The sequence below is a fragment of the Schistocerca americana genome, chromosome 7 (genome assembly GCF_021461395.2).
Source record: "Schistocerca americana isolate TAMUIC-IGC-003095 chromosome 7, iqSchAmer2.1, whole genome shotgun sequence".
Classification (NCBI taxonomy): domain Eukaryota; kingdom Metazoa; phylum Arthropoda; class Insecta; order Orthoptera; family Acrididae; genus Schistocerca; species Schistocerca americana.
Window position 1 is genome coordinate 358,132,000 of NC_060125.1, and position 14,777 is coordinate 358,146,776.

Genomic DNA, 14,777 nt, shown 5'->3' on the forward strand with positions numbered 1-14,777 from the left:
CTCTTTTTTTTATTTTCTCGCAGAACCTTCGTCTTTCCTCTCCCTCTTCAACATCCAGTAAGAGTCGACCGTCGTACTATCATCCCAGTTCCTTATTACTGAATCAAACGTTGGTTCTCGGTGAAACATTGTATACTGTAATAACTAAATGAAACACTTTGTAGCCTGTTTCACAAATTTTTATTATTACTGTTCGACCAAGGTTTCGTGTAAAAAGCCCATTTTTTAGTGCATAACTGACTCCAAAGATGAGAACTAAGCAAAGATAAGCATATCAACTCTCTAAGCTATCGATTCTTGACTTAACTGTAAAAATTATCTCTGCTGACAATTTTGACAAAATTGTACACAGATTTACAAAATTCATTATGGCAGCATTTACAATGACTGTGACTAAGCATGCGTTGAGGTAGGGATTGCTCTGAAATGGAATTGATGTGAATGTAGGCACCAAGATTCTTCTTCTATTTATAGGTTGCAATATTGTCTAAAAGTGGTGAATAATTGAACTAAGTTGGCTCATTCAGCTATACATGTGGCGATATACTCCTCTGTTTCTTAATTTCCAAAACTTCTGACTGAGTGAGCTTTGCATCCTTTCCCTCTATGTGCAGGATTTCGGTAACTATGATGCATTTTTGACCTACCTTTATCCAATGTTTGAATGAATCTGGCTTCCTTCGTCTTCAACATCTGTTGTGCTCTCTGAGCCTAAGCCTAGTGCAGATTGACTTCCACATTTGACAGATACTGATAAAATTTGTGAAACTAGGCTAAAAACGTGCTTCGTTTATTTAACACTATCGTTCCATCTTCCCAGATACCTCTTCTCCTTTTAATGTCCTGGAGGAAGGGTTCTCCTTGGTTTTCACTACAGTGCCAAAGATTTTCAGAGAATTAGTTAGTATATGAGCGTAGGGAGTGGATTTTTACACTGATGTTACAGCACAAATTCTTGAAATTTTCCGAAGTGGTTTTGACAGTGTTCTTATACGTGAGATTTAAAACTTTCCCGGCGTAAAGACTATTCCATAAAATGTCGGGCGAACTGCCGAATGTCTGCAACTTGGTTGCCACGATTTTTCAGCGCAGAGTCTTCTGCCCATCTTCAGGTGAATATTGACAGGAAACGCACTGAGCTTACATATTTAAGACCCACCTGCCTTGCGCAACTCTAAGTCGTGTTTAATAGATCCCAATAAAGCCGAGATTTTAGAATGTCTTCTTAATATTCTGTCTCTTTTGGCTGAAATATATCCAATATGTGGCAAATAAGCAGTCGCTTTGAAGGCCCCATCCTCTTGTTTGTCTTGTCGTTTGTATCTCAGCAGCGCTCCCTGTATTTGCTGGGACGAGTATCCATTCTTTTGGAACACAATTTTCAGGTGGTCCAGTTCCGTTTGCAGATTGTTGGCATCCGATATGGTATGAGCACGGTGGATTAAAGTCTTTAGAACGCCCATCTTTTGCGCCAGTACATGGCAATTAGTAGATTGCTTTCGAAATATCGAATACCCAAGTGTGCCATCTCTCTTCCGTCGCGCCAAGACATCTAAAAACGGCAAGCAACCATTTTTCTTCATCTCCATAGTAAATTTTATGGTTTCACGTACGGAATTCAGATGTTGCAGAATCTCTCGGAGACTGTTCAAACCATGAAGTCAAACTATAAAAGTGTCATCAAGGTACCGCCAAAATACTGTTGGTTTTAGAGTAGCTGAGGCTGGTGCTCGCTCCTCAATATCTTCCATAAAAAGATTGGCCACCAGGGGAGACAAGGGGCTCCCCATGATGACATCGTCAAATTATTCAAAAACCTCGTTGTTAAATAAAAAGTACGTCGAGGAGAGACTGTGTTCGAAATAAGGTGTAATGTCACCCCCAAACCCATTACCGATGAGGAGTAGTGAGCCCACCAGAGGTACAGTTTTAAAAAGCGAAGCTACATCGAAACTGACCAAGTCGTTGCTTTCGAGCATAAATGACTGAAGTCCGCTGATAAAATCACTAGAACTTCTCGTATTAACTGGACACTTGCCTACAAAGTATTTCAGTAAAGACGCGAAGTATTTGGCCAAATCGTAGGTGGCTGCTCCAATTTTGCGTACTACAGGACCTAAAGGCACGCCTTCTTTGTGGACCTTGGACAGTCCATACAGCCTAGGTGGAACTGAGCTGTTTCGTCTGTCTCTTAATGACCCCCTTTGGTAGAGAACTGTTGCCTACAAAGTATTTCAGTAAAGACGCGAAGTATTTGGCCAAATCGTAGGTGGCAGCTCCAATTTTGCGTACTACAGGACCTAAAGGCACGCCTTCTTTGTGGACCTTGGACAGTCCATACAGCCTAGGTGGAACTGAGCTGTTTCGTCTGTCTCTTAATGACCCCCTTTGGTAGAGAACTGTTAGATAGAAGTTCTACTGTTTTTCGCATCACTCGATTGGTAGGACCCTTATCGAGTTTGCGATACGATGAGCGCCTCAATAAAACATCGCTCTTATGCCGTGCGAAGCTAATCGATCTACTATCGATAATGCCAGCTTTCACCACGAAGGGCGCGCGACGCAGCGCACAGATTATGGAACATGTTTTATGCTCAAGAATTATGACGTTATTGGAAAATGAACAGTTACTCTATAAAAATCAACATGGATTCCGCAAACAAAGATCCTGCGAAACACGGCTTGCTCTGTTCCCCCATGAGATCCACAGTTCAGGTTGATGCGGTGTTCCTTGATTTCACTAAGACATTTGACATCGTCCCGCATTGGCGTTTAATGAAAAATTGCGAGCTTACGGAGTATCGGAGCAGACCTGCGATTAGGTTCAAGACTTTCTTAAAGATAGGACTGAACATGTCGCTCTTAACGGAACTAAATAGGCAGATGTAAAGGTAATATCAGGAGTGTGATACGACCGTTGCTGTTTACAATGTATATAAGTGATCTAGTAGAAAGCGTCGGATGCTCCTTAAGGCTATTCGCTGATGATGCAATTGTTTATACCGAAGTAGAAACGCCAGAAGATAATAAGAATTTGCCGAACGACCTGAAGAGAATTGATGAATAGTGCAGACTCTGGCAGTTGACCCAGAACGTAAATAAAAGTAGCATATTGCGCAAAATCCACTACTGTACAGCTACACTATTGATGACAAACAGCTGGAGGCAGCGTCTGCCGTAAAAATATCTAGACGTAACTATCCAGAGCGACATTAAATGGAATGATCATATACAACAGATAATGGGAAAAGCAGACACCAGACAGATTTATCGGAAGAATCTTAAAGAAATGTAACTCATCCACGAAAGAAGTCACTTATAGGGCGCATGTTCGCCCGATTCTTGAGTATTGTTCATCTATTTGGGATCGCTTTTAGGTAGGACTGATAGAGGAGATGGAGAAGATCAAACGAAGAGCGGCGCGTCTCGTCACGGGATCGTTTAGTTGGCGAGAGAGCGTTACGGAGATGCTAAACAGACTCCACTGGCGGACGTTACAAGAGAGGCGTTGTGCATCACGGAGAGATTTACTACTGAAATTTCGGGACAGCACTTTCCAGGAGGAGTCAGACAACATATTACTTCCCCCCACATACATCTCACGTATTGACCACGAGGAGAAAATTCGAGAAATTAGAGGCAATACAGAGGCTCACCGACAATCATTCTTCTCACCACTCTCCTCGTAGCGGTCAACAAATTGTGCGTAATTGGTGAGCAGTCTGTACTTGGGACGGGTTTTTCGTGCACCACCTTTTATTATTTCACTGCAATCAGCCACATAACGCTACAGTTGGCTAAACGAGATGTTTTGTAGAGTCACGAAAAGTATTTCTACAAGTGTATGAGACTTCTGTAACGAACAAAAACTCTGTACTCCAGGGACGAACGAACGGTGAACGAGTAAAAATTAACATTTCCCAAAAAAGAGCGATCACGAGTGAACTATTTCACATGCATGAACGAGTTTGCCCATCTCTAATTCCTGGCCACGAAACGCTGTGCGCCACGGTGCGGTCTTGACGATACTGCATCAGTAGCGACGCACCCCAAAGGGATACCATCAAATTCAGTGATGATGTAGTGCACACAGCGTCCTAAGCGAACAGTCGAAACGTCCGAGGGTGCTAGCAGTGTCGAAGGTAGTCAAGAACGTCTTCCTGTTGCTCATCACACTACCGACTATTGTTCTCGACCGCAAAATGTGCGTGAATCAACTACCCAAGGTAGGGGGTGGTTTCATTGGCAGCCTCTGTGCCACAGTCTGAGGTCCTTTCGTATCGATTCTGAACGGCGGTGTGTCTGAAATGTTTTCCTCGGCCCCTCGTAAGACAACCGTATGATTTCAACACTGGGCGTCGCGGTTCTGATCTCCATCGCAGCAGCGTCAAGAGAAGGGGTGAAACGGCATTCCGATCGTATGTCACGTCCACGGTGACAGAATTGTGGTCAAATTTGTTGCCAACGTGACATTAACCCAACTTACAACTCAAATGAGCTTCTGACTTGTGGCCTTTTCTACACACGTGTCGACACCTTGCTGCGGTGCCGAGCTCGAGGGTGACGTCGCATGGCGCCATGCTTTTGCACCATTACAGAGGAACGTTGTAGGCATCTTTGAGCCTAGTTCCAAACATTCGTCACAACTGGTGACAATTGCGCCGTTTTGGAAACGTGTTTCTTTATTTTGTTGTGTAGAGCATATTTCACGCAGGAAAGACTTTTCTTACGAAATAGCTTTTCAGCAGTGGCTCGAGGCCTGTGGCTTTCCAGCGATAAAGGTCGTGCCGATTTCATGGGGATCAATGTGTGTTACCATTTTTTTCTGGTTTAAACCTTTGACTACTATTGGGACATATGTGCCCACTATAAGTTATCAGAGAATCAGTGGGCATTTGCTGCATGGGAAAGGGAAACCTGCTAATGGTTTACGGAATACTAATAACTGCAGATTGCACCTGTAGGTTGTGCTACCTTTATGTTTTTTCTTAAAAATCTGTTCTGTATTATAGATCGAATTATTTTGTACGTACAGATAGGCAACCTAATGATTAGATTCGCAAAAAGTGCAGCTGTCACGCCTTGGTGGACAGACTCCTTTTTTGTTTTCGTTTCAGTTCATCGTCTTTCAATTCGTGCCCACTCAGTCATCGTAGTAATGGAAAGACATACGACAATGTATTGGTGACGATTTGCTTATCAGTTGCGAAAATACGAACTTAAGGACAGTAGAAAACCAGTTCCCAAGTGGAGAAAACGTCCAACGCAGCCGGGAATCGAAAACGGGCCCATCGCATACAATTGGCAGCGAAAAACCCCTCAGCTACTGAAGCGGACAAGCGGACACTAACGGACAGCTCAAGTCAATACATTGGACGCACTTAATGACGTATGCCGCGTCACTAATGGTGCCCATAGTGAGCATCTGTTGTGTGTGTTAACAACGTGAAGAGGTGCTCTGTCCGTTGACGGATGTGTGTCTGTTTTCCGTGTCTTGTGGTTTTAGCGGAGTCGCCTTCTCAAACCCCGGAGGTACTTACGAATAACTCTGTACGTCACAAACATTCTCGGCTTGCAAATTAAACTGTGAGACATATTTTTTCATATTGCTACTTCTGAATATGGAAATAATTAAAATTACCACTCATTAATGTCTTTAACTCTGGAAAAAGTGACAGTCAAAGGGTTACAAAAGGATTTTTCTTATTGATTATCTTTTAAAATATAAAACATTAACTGCCAATTAGTACGTAAGTCGTTTGAACAAACTTCGAATGTATAACGAAAAAAAAATTGCCTGACAGTGACTCTGCCAATAAAGGTGACTTTGTCAAGCCAGAACCAAAATTTTTCTAGAAAGAAGTTATGGACCATCAATACTATTTAGCAACTCCCATTCAGACGGACGACGGTTCAAACCCGCGTCCGGTCGTCCTGATTTAGGTTTTCTGCGATTTCCTTAAATCGTTCCAGGAAAATGCCGAGATGGTTCAAAATGGCTCTGAGCACTATGGGACTTAACATCTGTGGTCATCAGTCCCCTAGAACTTAGAACTACTTAAACCTACCTAACCTAAGGACGTCACACACATCCATGCCCGAGGCAGGATTCGAACCTGCGACCGTAGCAGTCGCGCGGTTCCGGACTGAGCGCCTAGAACCGCTAGACCACCGCGGCCGGCAAATGCCGAGATGGTTCCTTTGAAGGGGCACGGCTGACTTCCTTCCCCATCCTTCCCTAATCCGATGGGGCCGATGACCTAGCAGTTTTGACCCCTCACCCAAGTCAACAAACCAACCTTTTTAGCAAATTGTGCTTCCTCTGACTGGCACGTACTCTCGTCAGTCCTCGAAAGAGTTTAATGTAGCTGTTCATATGTATCCAAAATCGTACAACAGGATGAGAAAAAAAAATTTTTTTTGAGTCATCAGCCTGCTGTTTGGTTTGATGTGGCCAGCCACAAATTTCTCTCCTGTTCCTCCTTTTCATATCAAAGTAGCCACCTACGTCCTCAATAATAGCCTAGGTGTATACAAATCTCCGTCTTTCTCTACAGTTTTTACCATCTACAGTCCCCTCTAGTACCAAGGAAGTTTTCCTTAATATCTTAACAGCTGTCCTACCGCCAGGTTAGCCGAGAGCGCTAATGCGCTGCTTTGTGGACTCGGGTAGGCGCGTCGGCCCCGGATCGAATCCGTCTGGCGGATTGACGAAGTGGGCCAGTGTGCTAGCCAGCCTGGATGTGGTTTTCAGGCTGTTTTCCACATCCCATGAGGTGAATACCGGGCTGGTCCTTACATCCCGACTCAGTTACACGACTCGCAGACATCTGAAACATGTTCGCACTTTTTCATGGTTTACACTAGACGCAGACAGCTGGGATACACTGATTTGGTCCTGGGGGGTAGGGGGTGGCGGCAGGAAGGGCATCCAGCCACCCCTTTAAATTATCCATACCAAATCGGATTGTAACACTGCCGACCCTGCGAAACCTGCAGGACAAGGCACAAGCCGAAGAAGAAAAAATCTTAACAGTGTCCTATCATCCGGTCCCTTCTTCTTCTCAATGTTTTCCACATATTCTTTTCCTCGCCAGTTCTGCAGAGAACCTCCTCATTCCTTACCTTATCAGTCCACCTAATTTTGAACATTCATCTGTAGCATCATATCTGAAATGCTTCAATTTTCTTCTGTTCCGGTTTCCCATAGCCCACGTCTCACTACCATACAATGTTATACACCAAGTGTACATTCTTAGAAACTTCTTCCTCAAATTAAGACCCCTTCTTGACACTAGCAGAACGCTCTTTTTGCCAGAGCTATTCTGCAATTTCTGTCCTCCTCGCTCCGCCCATCATGGGTTATATTCCTCTCATCGTTGATATCCTCTCACCTTGAATTTCAATCTCGATGTATGCTTGTTCGATGTACGGACGGAACAGCAGGAGAGGAAGACTACATCCGTGTTTTACACCCTTCTTAATCCGAGCACTTCCTTCTTTGTCTACCACACTTATTTTTTCCTTTTTGTTCTTGTACATACTGTATATTTCTTGTCTTTTCCTACAGCGTAACCCTATTTTTCTCAAAATTTCGAACATTTTGCATCATTTGACATTGCTGAACGCTTTTTCCATGTCGACAAATCCTATGAACGTGTCTTGATTTTTTGATTCAACCGCAATGTAAGTATTACCTGTCTGTTGCCTTTCCCTTTCCTAAAACAAATTGAACTTCCTTCTATAGATTCTCAACTTTCTTTTCTATTATTCTCGTCAGTAACTTTTATGCATGAGCTGTTAAGCTGATTGTGCGATAATTGTCGCATTTATCGGCTCTTACTGTATTTGGATTTGTATGGATGATGCTTTTCGGAGTCTGATGGAATATCGCCGGTCTCATACATTCTGCAACCCGACGTTTTGCTGGCACTTCTCCCAATGATTTTAGAAATTTCGATGGAATTTTATCCATCCCTTATTCCTTATTTCATCTTAAGTATTCCAAACCTATTGTAAATTTTTATTCTAATACTGGATCCCCTAACTCTTCCCTATCGACTCCTGTTTCTGCTTCCATCATGTCCACACACAATTCTTCACCCTCAAAGAGGCATTCGATGTACTCTTTCCAGCTATTCGGTCTCTCCACAGCATTTAATAGTGGAATTCCCACTGCTCGCTTAATGTTACTGCCGTTGCTTTTAATTTCACCGAAAGTTGGTTTGACTTTTCTGTATGCTGAATCGGTCCCTCCGACAATCATTTCTTCTTGGATTTCATCACATTTTTCATGCAACCATTTCGGCTTTTCCTGTTTATTTCATTCCTAAGTGCCTTGTGTTTACGTATTCCTAAATTTCCTTGATAATTTTTGTATTTCCTTCTGTCATCTATCACCTGAAGTATTTCTTGTGTAATCCAGGGTTTCTTTGTAGTTACATTCTCAGTATCTATGTTTTTCTTCACAACTTATAATCATTGCAAAAACTTTGTTAAATTATTGCCACTGCTACACTAGTAATCAAACAAAAGAAGGCGTTTTCCCATTACTGGAGGAACTCCCAGTAAATCACGTGAAGCCCCACGATATGTATATTTTTGTCATTGTCAAGAAACATGTATTTTATTACTAACAACTCAAAGAAAGAAGAGATTATAAGCCACAAAGGAATTAGCTTCTTGGTTGTGTAAACAGTTGTCAATAAGAGATTGTTTCAAAAAACGTCAATAACAACAATAATTATCGCATGATTTCTTTGTTATGCGGTAGTTTATTACAAAGTGAAAGTATTTCATCTAATAACTGGTAATTTGTTTACAACGTCTTTAAAATTTCATCTTGGTGCAAAAGAAAAGTAAAAAAAAAAAATTAAAACATAAACTGATTAAATTTTTCTGTAGTCCAGATGAGGTTGTTAAAGGAGAACAGATATTTTATCCTTGTCTCCCTCAAATTACTTCCCTCCTCCAAAAACACAGGTGTTCCAGCGGCTTTTCCACTTTGCTATGTAGTGCCGGAAAGTTTCATTTGGAGCGTTCTTCACTGCCCATGGCGAATTTTCCTTAGTTCCATAAACAATGTCGAAATAGTGACCTATAGGAACTGATTTTAATTTTAGAAACACTAAAGAGTCGCATGTAGCGAGGTCTGTGGCACGAGGTTTTTGGGAAAAAATCGCGGGCTGACAAAGCTCAATGGGCAGACATGTTTTAAGGTAGAAGAAACCACGAGTTGTCTTGCCACAATTGTACTCTCTCTTTTGCAAATTTTTGCAAGAAGACACTTCAGAACTCCTGCATTGTAATGGAGGTTGACTGTTTGATCTAGGTTGACTGTTTAAAACACACATTTCCTGCAAAATCGAAAAAAATTGAACTCATCGTGTCGTTACTTTTTAGGCGCGAAGTCATTTGCCAGGGTTGTACTCTAAATTCAGCATTTGTCTTCTTTGATGATGCTTTGCACGAATGTTTCATTATTGTCAGCTTGTTCGAAGACCCCCAAACAGACGTTTACTCGATATTACTTGAACGAGGAACGAGCTTTCCTGCAGTCTTCCGGATTAAATCTCCTGTGAACAACTAATTGGGACTGCAACGTATTTTACAAGTTTTCTGACAGGCGAATGTTGATCGGCATCACCACCATTTTAAATCAGGAGAACGATTCCTAACACTGTGCTGACCCATAGTTTTAAAAATTAAGGTACTTCTGTATATATTTTCTCTAATTTCAGTCAAGAATTCACATTGCGTGACTGCTTCGATAAATCAGACATTGTAAAATTCACCACGACCACTGTACCACTGTCAATTAAAATACCAATAACTTGGAAACTTACATGGATATCAACAATGTGGAACAACGAGGTTGTGAAGTATTCAGTGCTTCTGATGGAACGTCATCCTACGCTTTTTCCTTGTAAACAGTTATCTTATTGAATGGATCTTATGAATAGATTATCAGGTTTTGACCTCTTAAGAATCAGTTTTTATATAAGTTATTGGCAACTTATGTCTGTCGTTTTTTTTTAATAATTCGATATCAGTCGATAGCTAAATTGTAACCACCCCTGTTCTGTTAAGAAATGATAACAGTTAAAAATGGGATGGTTCATTCAGTTTTAGACCTTTCATTACTGTAGCTTGTAGAATAATTAGACTATAGATAAGACTAAAATAGCGCATAAAAAACCATTCTGATCTCCGCTCCAGTCATGTGCTCCCGACGGGCTTTAGACCTTGAAATAGTCAATCAAAGAGTTAAAGTGTATCATGCGCGGTAGATAAGCTGCCAGGTGTTCATTAAAACTTGAATTTCCACTTTGAGTCATATACACATGCTCGTGCGGCGATAAGACGTCCTTGTGTGGTTCTGAGTGACAAACTATTCGCCGGCGATAACGTATCATTATTACTTAGCGATCTATAATATTTGATGAACATTTGTGACAAACTAAGACTAGGCGCTAAAGTGGAACTCAAGACTCAAATCTCTGCTTTTTGTAGGAATGAGCTACCACTTTCGCTAACCAGATCGGTCTTTAATACAGTGATTTAACGTAATGACTGAAACAAGATTGATACAAGAAACCCTGTCTTAGAGGTGCTTGGCCTGGAGGATATGACTGACTTGCACGGATTATCAAAATCTGGTATTGTGGATTTACACTGATCAGCCAGAACTTTGTAACTACCGGCACCTCGATATAAACCCATCCATGCGATAGCAGCGTCAACTGGCGTGGAACAACTGCTAGTCAAACACCCGCACAGTGCATGTAGTATCAGTGAGAGTGCTGTCAAAAATTGGTTCAAATGGCTCTGAGCACTATGGGACTTAACATCTGAGGTCATCAGTCCCCTAGAACTTAGAACTACTTAAACCTAACTAACTTAAGGACATCACACACAGCCGTGCCCGAGGCAGGATTCGAACCTGTGACCGTAGCAGTCGCGCGGTTCAGGACTGAAGCGCCTAGAACCGCTCGGCCACCACGGCCGGCACGCGTGTTGTCCATGAGTATAATGGGAAAGGCGCAGGTAGGTCATCTGAGTTTGACCGAGGGAAGATTTTGATCGCCCAGAGGTTCGGAACGAGCATTTAGGAACCTGCACGACTTGTTGGGCATTCTAGGAGCGCTGTTACGAGTCTTCAACACGTGGCGAAACCACGTCCAGACGTCATTGGGTTGGGCGGCACTCCTCGTTAGAGATGTAGGTCGTTGTAGGCTGGGTAGACTGGTAAAACAGGACAGGTGGCGAACTGTGGCAGAACTAACATCAGACTTTAACGCTGGGCAGAGTACAAGTGTGTCTGAACACACAGTGTACCGAACACTCCTAACGAAATGCCTCCGCTGCCGAAGACACATCCATGTGCTAATATTAACATCTACATCTACATCTATACTCCGCAAGCCACCTGACGGTGTGTGGCGGAGGGTACTTTGAGTACCTCTATCGGTTCTCCCTTCTATTCCAGTCTCGTATTGTTAGTGGAAAGAAGGATTGTCGGTATGCTTCTGTGTGGGCTCTAATCTCTCTGATTTTATCCTCATGGTCTCTTCGCGAGATATACGTAGGAGGGAGCAATATACTGCTTGACTCTTCGGTGAAGGTATGTTCTCGAAACTTTAACAAAAGCCCGTACCGAGCTACTGAGCGTCTCTCCTGCAGAGTCTTCCACTGGAATTTATCTATCATCTCCGTAACGCTTTCGCGATTACTAAATGACACTGTAACGAAGCGCGCTGCTCTCCGTTGGATCTTCTCTATCTCTTCTATCAACCCTGTCTGGCACGGATCCCACACTGCTGAGCAGTATTCAAGGAGTGGGCGAACAAGCGTACTGTAACGTACTTCCTTTGTTTTCGGATTGCATTTCCTTAGGATTCTTCCAATGAATCTCAGTCTGGCATCTGCATTACCAACGATCAACTTTATATGGTCATTCCATTTTAAATCACTCCTAATGCGTACTCCCAGATAATTTATGGAATTAACTGCTTCCAGTTGCTGACCTGCTATTTTGTAGCTAAGTGATAAGGGATCTATCTTTCTATGTATTCGCAGCACATTACACTTGTCTACATTGAGATTCAATTGCCATTCCCTGCACCATGCGTGAATTCGCTACAGATCCTCCTGCATTTCAGTACAATTTTCCATTGTTACAACCTCTCGATATACCACTGCATCATCCGCAAAAAGCCTCAGTGAACTTCCGATGTCATCCACAAGGTCATTTATGTATATTGTGGATAGCAACGGTCCTATGACACTCCCCTGCGGCACACCTGAAATCACTCTTACTTCGGATGACTTCTCTCCATTGAGAATGACATGCTGCGTTCTGTTATCTAGGAACTCTTCAATCGAATCACACAATTGGTCTGATAGTCCATATGCTCTTACTTTGTTCATTAAACGACTGTGAGGAACTGTATCGAACGCCTTGCGGAAGTCAAGAAACACGGCATCTATCTGTCAACCCGTGTCTATGGCCCTCTGAGTCTCGTGGACGAATAGCGCGAGCTGGGTTTCACACGACCGTCTTTTTCGAAACCCATGCTGATTCCTACAGAGTAGATTTCTAGTCTCCAGAAAAGTCATTATACTCGAACAGAATACGTATTCCAAAATTCTACAACTGATCGACGTTAGAGATATAGGTCTATAGTTCTGCACATCTGTTCGACGTCCGTTCTTGAAAATGGGGATGACCTGTGCCCTTTTCCAATCCTTTGGAACGCTACGCTCTTCTAGAGACCTACGGTACACCGCTGCAAGAAGGGGGGCAAGTTCCTTCGCGTACTCTGTGTAAAATCGAACTGGTATCCCATCAGGTCCAGCGGCCTTTCCTCTTCTGAGCGGTTTTAATTGTTTCTCTATCCCTCTGTCGTCTATTTCGATATCTACCATTTTGTCATCTGTACGACAATCTAGAGAAGGAACTACAGTGCAGTCTTCCTCTGTGAAATAGCTTTGGGAAAAGACATTTAGTATTTCGGCCTTTAGGCTGTAATCCTCTGTTTCAGTACCATTTTGGTCACAGAGTGTCTGGACATTTTGTTTTGATTCACCTACCGCTTTGATATAAGGCCAAAATTTCTTAGGATTTTTTGTCAAGTCAATACATAGAACTTTACTTTCAAATTCATTGAACGCCTCTCGCATAGCCCTCATCACACTACATTTCGCTTCGCGTAATTTTTGTTTGTCTGCAAGGCTTTGGCTATGTTTATGTTTGCTGTGAAGTTCCCTTTGCTTCCGCAGCAGTTTTCTAACTCGGTTGTTGTACCACGGTGGCTCTTTTCCATTTCTTACGATCTTGCTTGGCACATACTCATCTAACGCATATTGTACGATGGTTTTGAACTTTGTCCACTGATCCTCAACACTATCTGTACTTGAGACAAAACTTTTGTGTTGAGCCGTCAGGTACTCTGTAATCTGCTTTTTGTCACTTTTGCTAAACAGAAAAATCTTCCTACCTTTTTTAATATATCTATTTACTGCTGAAATCATCGATGCCGTTACCGCTTTATGATCGCTGATTCCCTGTTCTGCGTTAACTCTTTCAAATAGTTCGGGTCTATTTGTCACCAGAAGGTCTAATATGTTATCGCCACGAGTCGGAAACTACGACTGGAATGGGCAGATGACCACCGCCACTGGACGTTATCCCAGTGGCAGAGCGTTGCAAGTTCAGATGAATTGCGATACCTTCTTCATCATGCAGATGGGAGAGCGGGAATCCGTCATCTGCTGGGGGAACAGCTCCTTGACACCTATGCTGCAGGACAGAGACAAGCTGGCAGCGGTTCCATTATGCTCTGGGGAACACCCACGTGGTCATGCATGGGTCCAGATGAGCTCTTAGAAGGCAGCATGACGGCCAAGAAGTATCGTATACTGCTTGTAGACCGCGTACACCCCTTCTTGACGACCTTGTTTCCCGACGACAGTTGCATTTTTCAGTAAGATAAGGTACCATGTCACATGGCGAGGAGTGTGACGGAGTGATTCGAGGAACACAGTGGCGAGTTCCAATTGATGTGGTGGCCCCCCAACTCGCCAGATCTGAACCCGATCGAACACATCTGGGATGTGATTGAACGTGGCGTCAGAGCACATCGCCCGCCTCCCAGGATTTTACGGAATTCAGGTAACCTACGTTTGCAGATGTGGTGCCAACTCTCTCTAGCGCTATCTTCCATGGCACGATGTTTCGCCGCTGTTGTCCTCCCAAAGGTGGACATACCGGCTATTAGGTAGGTGGTCACGACGTTCTGGCTGAACAGTGTACTTTAATTTAGAATGTGTCGACCGCATAAGCAGAGATGGTGATTCTTAATAGCCCTGAATTTACTGTGACGCAACATTCGTGTGGTATATGTGGTGTGATAAAATCTTCAAGTATTATTTGAAAGACGTGGAAGCGATGCAGGTTGCATAGCGGCTATTTTGCTTACCTCACAGATTTTCGAGGTTTTTTTTCAACTGTTTGGAAACGTTATACAGGGTGTTACAAAAAGGTACGGCCAAACTTACAGGAAACATTCCTCACACACAAATAAAGAAAGTATGTTATGTGGACATGTGTTCGGAAACGCTTAATTTCCATGTTAGAGATCATTTTAGTTTGGTCAAATTGTCAATTTTCACAATCAACATGTGTGGGCTGGCGAGAATCCGCACGCAATTGTGCAATCACGTCGTCAACACAGATTTTCTGTGAACGTTTGGGCAGGCATTGTTGGTGATCTCTT